This window comes from Leptidea sinapis, chromosome Z, assembly GCF_905404315.1.
Source record: "Leptidea sinapis chromosome Z, ilLepSina1.1, whole genome shotgun sequence".
NCBI lineage: Eukaryota > Metazoa > Arthropoda > Insecta > Lepidoptera > Pieridae > Leptidea > Leptidea sinapis.
In genome coordinates, this window is record NC_066312.1 from 12,311,463 (window position 1) to 12,319,904 (window position 8,442).

Sequence of the window (8,442 nt, forward strand, 5' to 3'; positions counted from 1 at the left end):
TGTAAATATTTAAAAAATTTAATCAATTTGGGCAAACAAGTGCGGTTAAGTTAGAGTGCCAGACAGCTACTCGAAATCGCAATGTTAATCGGTGAACGATGAAAAATATACAATATTTTTCGGATTGTCCGCTCTCACAGACACATACGTCGCCAATAATGGGTTAAATGTAATACTTTTTAAGGGATATACAACTTAAACTAAATATTACATTACATGTATTTTTTATACCGACGTTTCGCAGTTTGCTGATATAAAGTTAAGGTGTTTCAAGGTGTGCCCTTAACATCTCGCAATAGAAATCGAAAACTTAATCAAGGCGAGGTTCAAATTAATATAAAATAGAAAGACATGTTCTACATTCATAAAATAATTCATTTAACTTTTATATTCAGCCTAAAAAAACTTTTCAATTAAAATAATAAAGGGCTTATTCAATCCTATTATTAAGAATAATATAAATGTGTTTAAATTTATAACGGCTCAATTCAGTTTCAAAATTATAAGATGATACAACGTTAACAAAATATGGTCTAAATATTAGATGTTCGACGTGAAAAAATCGTCATGTATTCTACAAAAATTGCAACAACAATTATTACTTTTACCAATGACGTTCTATACACAACGTCATTGACTTTTACATATAAAACAAGAAATATATATTCTGTTACATAATTATAAACCACTTAAGTTGGCTACTTGGCACTTAAGTAGGATGTGCGTGTGGTGTCGCAACAGAATAGCACCACCCTATTTCCCCCCTTGGGTGTAGTAAGAGGTGACTAAGAGATTCAAAGAACGGAGGATGGGCAGCACCATCCTTCCAAGAACCACATACATTGAGAATGTTTACTATTTATCCACCACCAATTTGCGTAAGTTATTTTTTTTATGAAAATAAGGTATGTGACGAGCAGGACTTTCAGCTGATGATAATGCCCTGCGCATCACAATGCAGTGGCACTCAGGTTTCTTGAAAAACCCAAAAATTCTGAGCAGCACTACAATTGTGCTCGTCACCTTGAGACATAAGATATTAAGTCTCATTTGCACAGTAATTTCACTAGCTACGGCACCCTTCAGACTGAAACACAGTAATGTTTACACATTACTGCTTCACGGCAGAAATAGGTGCCGTTGTGGGATCCATAATCTACGTGAAATTGAAAAAAAAAATAGCAATTATTTGCATATTTTTTGCCATCATTTGACCATCAGAATCAATTATTTGAACAGGGGATTCAAGTGGCGGTGACGGAAATAAAGCCATCAATTTCTTTTAGTATTTTGGATTTACAAATGATTATAATTTACTGTTGACATTTATTGATTTGAATCGATGTTTTTATTATTTGAATCGATTTGGCACGATGAAAGATCACACACTCTGAAACCGGTCTCGTAATAGTCTTTTTAAGGTAATCGAAACTAAGTTTAAAAAAATAACTTTATTTTTATCCCTATAAGCCCTTATCTCACATTATGTGGGGTCGGCATCCCGATTGTGACTCCCAAATTAAAATATTATAATATCATTTCGCATAATCCGCTCAGTGCTAATCTGATCGCAATTGTAAAAAATTACCCTCGATTTGTATGTGTCGGAGATTTATTTTTATTTTATATTTAAATAGGATAAAAAACAGTTATGGTCAAACATCGATTCTTTTATTAATCGATTTCAGACTGCTATCCCTACTCCCTCGCAACATGACATGACTGACATACCGCCAGCACCATTACTGATTAGAGTTTGTTTTGTGTTGTTATGTCGATAAAAAGGCATTTAATTTCTCAAAATTGATTCCTTTAGAATTCTTTTGTGTCATTTCTTATACTACTAGATACTACTACCACTTCGGAAACAAATGGCGCTCTGAGAGAGAGAAGAAGAGGCGCAAGAAACTCTCCCGGCATTCTTTTTTTTGCGCTCTTTTCAATAAAAATATACAATATTGTACAGTCATTTCTATCGCTATAAAATAATCACAATCTAGTCCCAGGTTTTCCGATCATTTAGATATTCAGCAGTGGAGTAATAGGATTTACGACAGAGCCATTTTTTTATAAAACATTTAAATTTATTTATAGATAATGCCTGAACAGTGGCTGGGACTTTATTGTAGAAGTGTATACATTTACCCTTAAAGCTATTTTGTATCTTATGAAGCCTACTAGAATTAGTTACAAGCAATCCCTTATTTCTAGTGTTATAAAAATGAAAATCACTATTAAGAGCAAAAAGTGACGATTTTTGTGAACATATGGTATGGATATGGTTTTTACTCCCGACTCCTATGGCGATAGTTATACTTGAATTTTTTTGTTACTAATTATTTTGTTTAATTTTATTATTTTATCTTACTTCAGCTACCATAAACCAATTGCATATAATTTGGAGATTAGCGATGATGATGCTGGTAACGAAGGTGGAGAAAGAGTCGTTAAAATTATGGTTGAAAGTTGATTTTTCTGATTAAGTTCTCAAGTGTTAATTTTTTTATATAATACTAGCTGACCCGACAGACGTTGTTCTGTACATAATAAATAAAATATTATTTTTTATGAATTTGTCAATAACATATCATAACATCAAGAATTATTTCGTAAAATATTCATCCTGTTGTTGTAATGAAAATGTTTCACAGCATAACTCAAACCAGTGTGTCAATTTATTGTCTCATAGAAAATATGTCTATACAAAACAAATATTGGAAATAAAATAATGGTTTGAACGAAATCTTGCCGTTTAAGCTGGGTCTAAATTGCGCGCAAATGAGTCGGCTACAAACAAATATACATATAGGTAAATCTAATAAAAAACGTCTAAAAAAGATTACATAACTTGAAATGTAACAAAAGAGATAACCGAAGTAAAGAAAGTTCTCGCACACGTAGTGGTAATCGTCACTCATAAAGATAGAAGGATGCACTCTTTGTCTAAGGATTCGATCGACATAGAGGATGGATCGACATATTGGTTGTCAAATGTCAAATATTATGCTTGGGTTCAGAAATTTTTATCGTGACAAAACTTATGATTTATGAATCTACATAAAAATAATCTGATAGACAGTTAACAACTGAAGTCAATCTACCAACTTCAGTTTGCTAAAATTAAGTTTAGGCTTATTTTTTACCTCCTGAGAAAGTTAGAAAAATATTAACATTCTAATTAGTTATTCATTTGAAACCATTCTTTCAATTTTTTTTCTGAACGACGGGGGACACATCAAAGGAAAAACAAAATTGTTGTTTTTATTCCGAACACTTTCATTTTTATTCACCTTTTAAACCTTCCCTGGACTTCCATAAATAATTCAAGACCAAAATTAGCCAAATCAGTCCAGCCGAAATTCATTTATATATATATATATATATATAAATTGATTTTTTTGTGTACGATAGCGCAATAAATGAATATTTTATTAAACCACATAAATTCTAGTACTTTTATTCTGATAAATAAAGCAATTCGTGCGAAATTATCCCCTAACCATTCCAAAATATTCAAAAATGCACAACGTTAATGTTCAAGTTTTCACATCTGCCGGCATTCCAGGAGTGCTACCCATAGTTCATTTATTTAAAGAAATTCAGCCAAATTGTATCAATCAAGTTACGATTCCGGACTTCAGAACAGCTGAAGGCAATCATATTAAGGCTAATATAGAAGCGATCGAAATTAAGAAAGCTTTAGAAAAAAACAGTGACAAAATTTCCAATGCAAACACAGGGTGTTAATCGATAGGTTAGATACCAAACAGATTAAGGGTTTGTACTAAAGCCTCTGTAGTCATCTTGAATAGATCTCTTTGTATTTTTGGCTCAGACTTCAATAATTGAATAAATATATTGTCTTATTAAGATTTCAGAATTTCATAAAAAAGAGATCAATTTTATTTGTAACAGAACCTATGGCTAGACAAAACATATTAATAAAATTGAGGTGTCCGTTATATCAAAATAAAAGCTTTAAGCTGACAACATATGAATATTTACACGCTTCATATGCCAAAACGTAAATGAAATCTAGTCAGCCGGAAACCCGAGACGAGCGGCCGCTGTTAGTGAATAAATTCAATAAGGTTGTTACTTTCATAATTGACTATTGGATTATGAAGAGATTCTTCTTACCGTTTTACTCCTAAGGATTATTATTATAGATACAAAGAAAAGCTACACTATTTTCTGAATAAACCGTTCGGGAAAAAATTAAATAGTAACTAATAGCTTCACTCATCATATAACTGAGCAGGTTTAAAAACTGTTACATAACTCATTATAAAAAATAAACATTATATTATGCTTGATTGTTTAAAGAATGAGATGAGAATCTTAAACTATAATATTATATTTTCACACAGTTGTCATTGTTCTAATATTTTATAAGGGGAAAATAATAATACAATGTTCATCGCATCTTGTAATATGAATCCAAATGGAAGTGTTATCTTTTTTATCGTTGTTATATATATTTTTTGTTCGATGGACTATTCCTTTTGTGATTTCGCTAACTGTTTTGCTGGAAGTAACGTTTTACAATATTTTCAGCGCCTCGGTAATTGTACGAAAATCCTTTTTAATAATGATTTAATACCTTTTTTAGACAGCACTGTGTTCAAATACGAAAAAAAGAGAAGAAAAATAAAAAAACAATTTTATAAATTTATTGACCAGTCATTTAATGACGATGAAAATGAATATAGCAGTATGGAACCAACTGATCAAAACCATACTAAACAAAAAGATGAACGAAATGAGTTAAAAACAAAACAAAAAAAACCTGGATTACAAAAATTATATAGAATGAATACAGAAAACTCACAGTTAAAGAATAGAGTTTTGGAATTTAAACAAAAGGGCGGCACAATTTTGGAAGGAACGGTATTTGATTCAACAACCGACTTAATATTTTTTAATTCTCACTTAGACTCAATCGTAACTGATGGTTTTGTACTACTCAGTTACTCAGTACTTACTTTAGATGGATACTGTCTAAAAATTCATAGACTTGTTTATGATGTATGGAGTCAAAACGAATTTAAAAAGACAGTTCTGCTGTACCATGGACTTTTTGGCAGTTCTATGGACTGGTTCGTCTTAGATTCCAAACATGCCCTTCCTTATTTGTTAGTACAATCAGGGTATGACGTTTGGTTGGCCAATTCAAGAGGGAATAAATATGGAAAATGCAACAGTACAATAGGAAACTCTACAAATAAGTTTTGGGATTTTTCATGGAATGACATAGGCATCTCTGATTTAAGTAGTATTATCAACTTCTTAACAAACACCATAAATATAAAAAGTTTGATATTTATTGGGCATTCCATGGGTTGTACAGCTTTTTTAGTATTATTTTCGACTTATAATATAATTAACCAAGACAAAATAATATGTGCAATATTTCTAGCACCTTTAGCATTTATGTCTTACACCAAAGGACCCATTAACGATTTGATGAAATCATACTTTGAAGGTGATTTTACTCTAATTAGCAAAGAAGGCACAAAAGAACTATCCCAAAGCACGTTGCTTTCTTCATATTGGATGGATAAATTATGCAGAAATGAAAAACATCTATGCAAAAACCCTTTATTACTTCTGGGAAACTGTGGAAAAAATGTAACTAAACATTTTAAATCGAACATGGAACGATATTCTTTTGGAGGTGGGTCGGAGAAGTCATTAATTCATTACTTTCAGATAATGAAAAACGAAGCCTTCCAAATGTTTGACTATGGAAATGACACTAATTTAAAAAGATACCAAAGTAAATCTCCGATTGCATATGATTTACAAAAAATAACGGTACCAATATTTATATTTTCATCAACAGATGATTGTTTATCTAATCCGCGTGATGTATTAAATTTAAGACGCCATTTGTCAAATGTTGTACTGAACAAAATTATTGATGAAAAAGACTTTTCACACTTTGATTTTGTCTGGGGTGAGAAAGCACCTACTTTAGTTTTTAACAAGATTATCAAAATACTACAAAATATTGAATTACTTATTTTAAACACACCCGTTTCTCAAAAAGTAAAATAGTTTTAAGCGAACTCAAGAAAATACTTTATCATAATTAATTTAGTATCCATACTATACTATAATATTCGATTTTGTAAACGACTTTATATTATATTAACTGTATATAGCATTTTAAAATTATGTTGTCTTATAATTACATTTTTATATTTATTTTTAAATATTATATATCATTTATTTTAATAAGATATTTTTAATGATAATAATAATATAATTTGTCTGTTATTTCTCTTCTATTTTAAACTAATACATGAATATATTTAACATCTGGTATTTGTGAGGAGCCTGGAGTGTGGTGCCTGAAGTACAGAACACCAGGACCCCACCGCTAGAATTCAGGCTCAGAATTTGTGGGACATTACACAAGTATCCTACAGCTGAAAAAGTATTAAAAATAACATTTCATTATTTATAAGCATAACTGTGTGTGCGTCTGTGATCGTGGTGGTGTGTGTGCGTGTGATTGTTTGTGTGTGTAAGTATATGTTACTCTCGGTTGTCCATTTGTGGAGGAATTTTCCAGTGACGGTATAGTCCAATTTCTGTCTCTACTCTAGCTTTCATTGAATAGCTTGCATTAAGTTATTAATTGAAAGAACTGGTCTACCGTGTCATATCGGTGGTTATTTGTCACCATGAATATGAGCTAGATTAAAATATCCTCAGGCAGGTGTGATATGAATAGTGCGAGATAAGAAAAGAACAGATGTTGTTGACGAAGTCTGTATGTATTTAATAGCTATAATAAAACTAGCTTTATTAAAAAAAGTGTTAGTGTTAAAACAGAAAGGGGGACCCGGGAGGAGAGACAGAGATACATGATGTTTGGAACATGTCACATTAACGGCCATACTATGAAGTGTTCTCTTGGGAAATCAACATCTATGTCCGTACGACGCAACACCACGACCAACTACTGAATGAATTATTATAAACTGAATATTATTTACTCTTATGATGATTGTAATTTTTTTTTCTATTAAATTGTGTTAATACATCTTTTGAAAATCTTAAATATCAAAACTTAATTATATGTTATGCTTAAAGGTAATTAAAAAATACCTTACAAGGTATCTTTTTTACAAATATACCACAAGCTAAATATTTATGCGAATCATGAGTTGTATTTTAAAGTCTGTTATCCAGTTTTTTTTATATGGAGACAAGCCATGGTACAGGTACAGATATCACGCGATTTGGGAACAGAGTTGAGTAATGCGATAGTGTTGTGACATAATTATAATTAATGAACATATTCGTGAGTGTGTTCATAAATTTAAACAATGCTTTAAGTTTATCATTTTAACCTAATGAATAAATCTCAAATTTTTGTTCTGCCTTTCTTCAACATCGTTTAAAACATTTTTCACCATTTCTCGTGCTTGGCGATGAATAGAATTTCGTTTTTGGAGTTTTTTTTTTGGAACGGGTCAAATCGTTTCAGTCATTATTAAATTTAAAAAATTGCAGGGGATCGCAACTTTGTATTAACGCGGTAACGCGCGGTATCTTAAATTATATTATTAGCTATGGTTATATTAACTAATTTCAGTTGACGGTGCATCATTATTGATGCATTTCGTCCATCATTTAGATAACACTCCATACCGTTTTAGAAAATAAACTCACATCTTAAAGTGGTAATTAACTAATTAATATTATTAGTTTATTTTGGTTTAATACTGCCTCTTATTTTAAAAGGTTTTAAAGCTGTAGTTTTAGTTCGTCTGCATACTGTAGCCATAAAGGCTAGTTTTGTAAGCGTAGTAGTTTGTGACTTGTAGTTTTAAGTTTAGTCCGTGGTCACAAGACTTCTGTACCGTAACATATCATACGTATGCGTATGTAAAGCCATAGTACGATGTTCGGGTCAAGATTTCATGTCTTGCCTATCATTCCACAGCATTGCCAGAAAGATATAGTGGCTGTTCCACTGCAATTCAGGTTGCTATCAAGCTGAATTATAGTACCTCGATAGCAAATTGTATTAATTAGAATCAGACAACATTCCTAACAGTTTCTGATGTCAATTTGGGGGGGGGTTTTGCCATAATCATCACGCTTAGCACGCCTACTGACACCCACGGGAGGAGATGGAGTGGTGTTATTCTGGTGCAGCACCACATATATGTTTTGGACAATATGCGTCGGGTGAGGGTAGCGCAAGATCGATTATCGTGGAGATCTTTGGGGAGGCCTTTGTCAAGCAGCTGATATATACGTCTGCCAGCTGATATGATGATGAACATCCCAAAAAATAACAAGCTACAAGATCTGAGTCGATGCGGAAGAGATCGTGGACACCGCTAGTTTAAAAATATTTTAAAGTTCAGATAGCATAATGAAGACTTAAAATTATAAGCTCGTGACAACTAATCGCCAAAA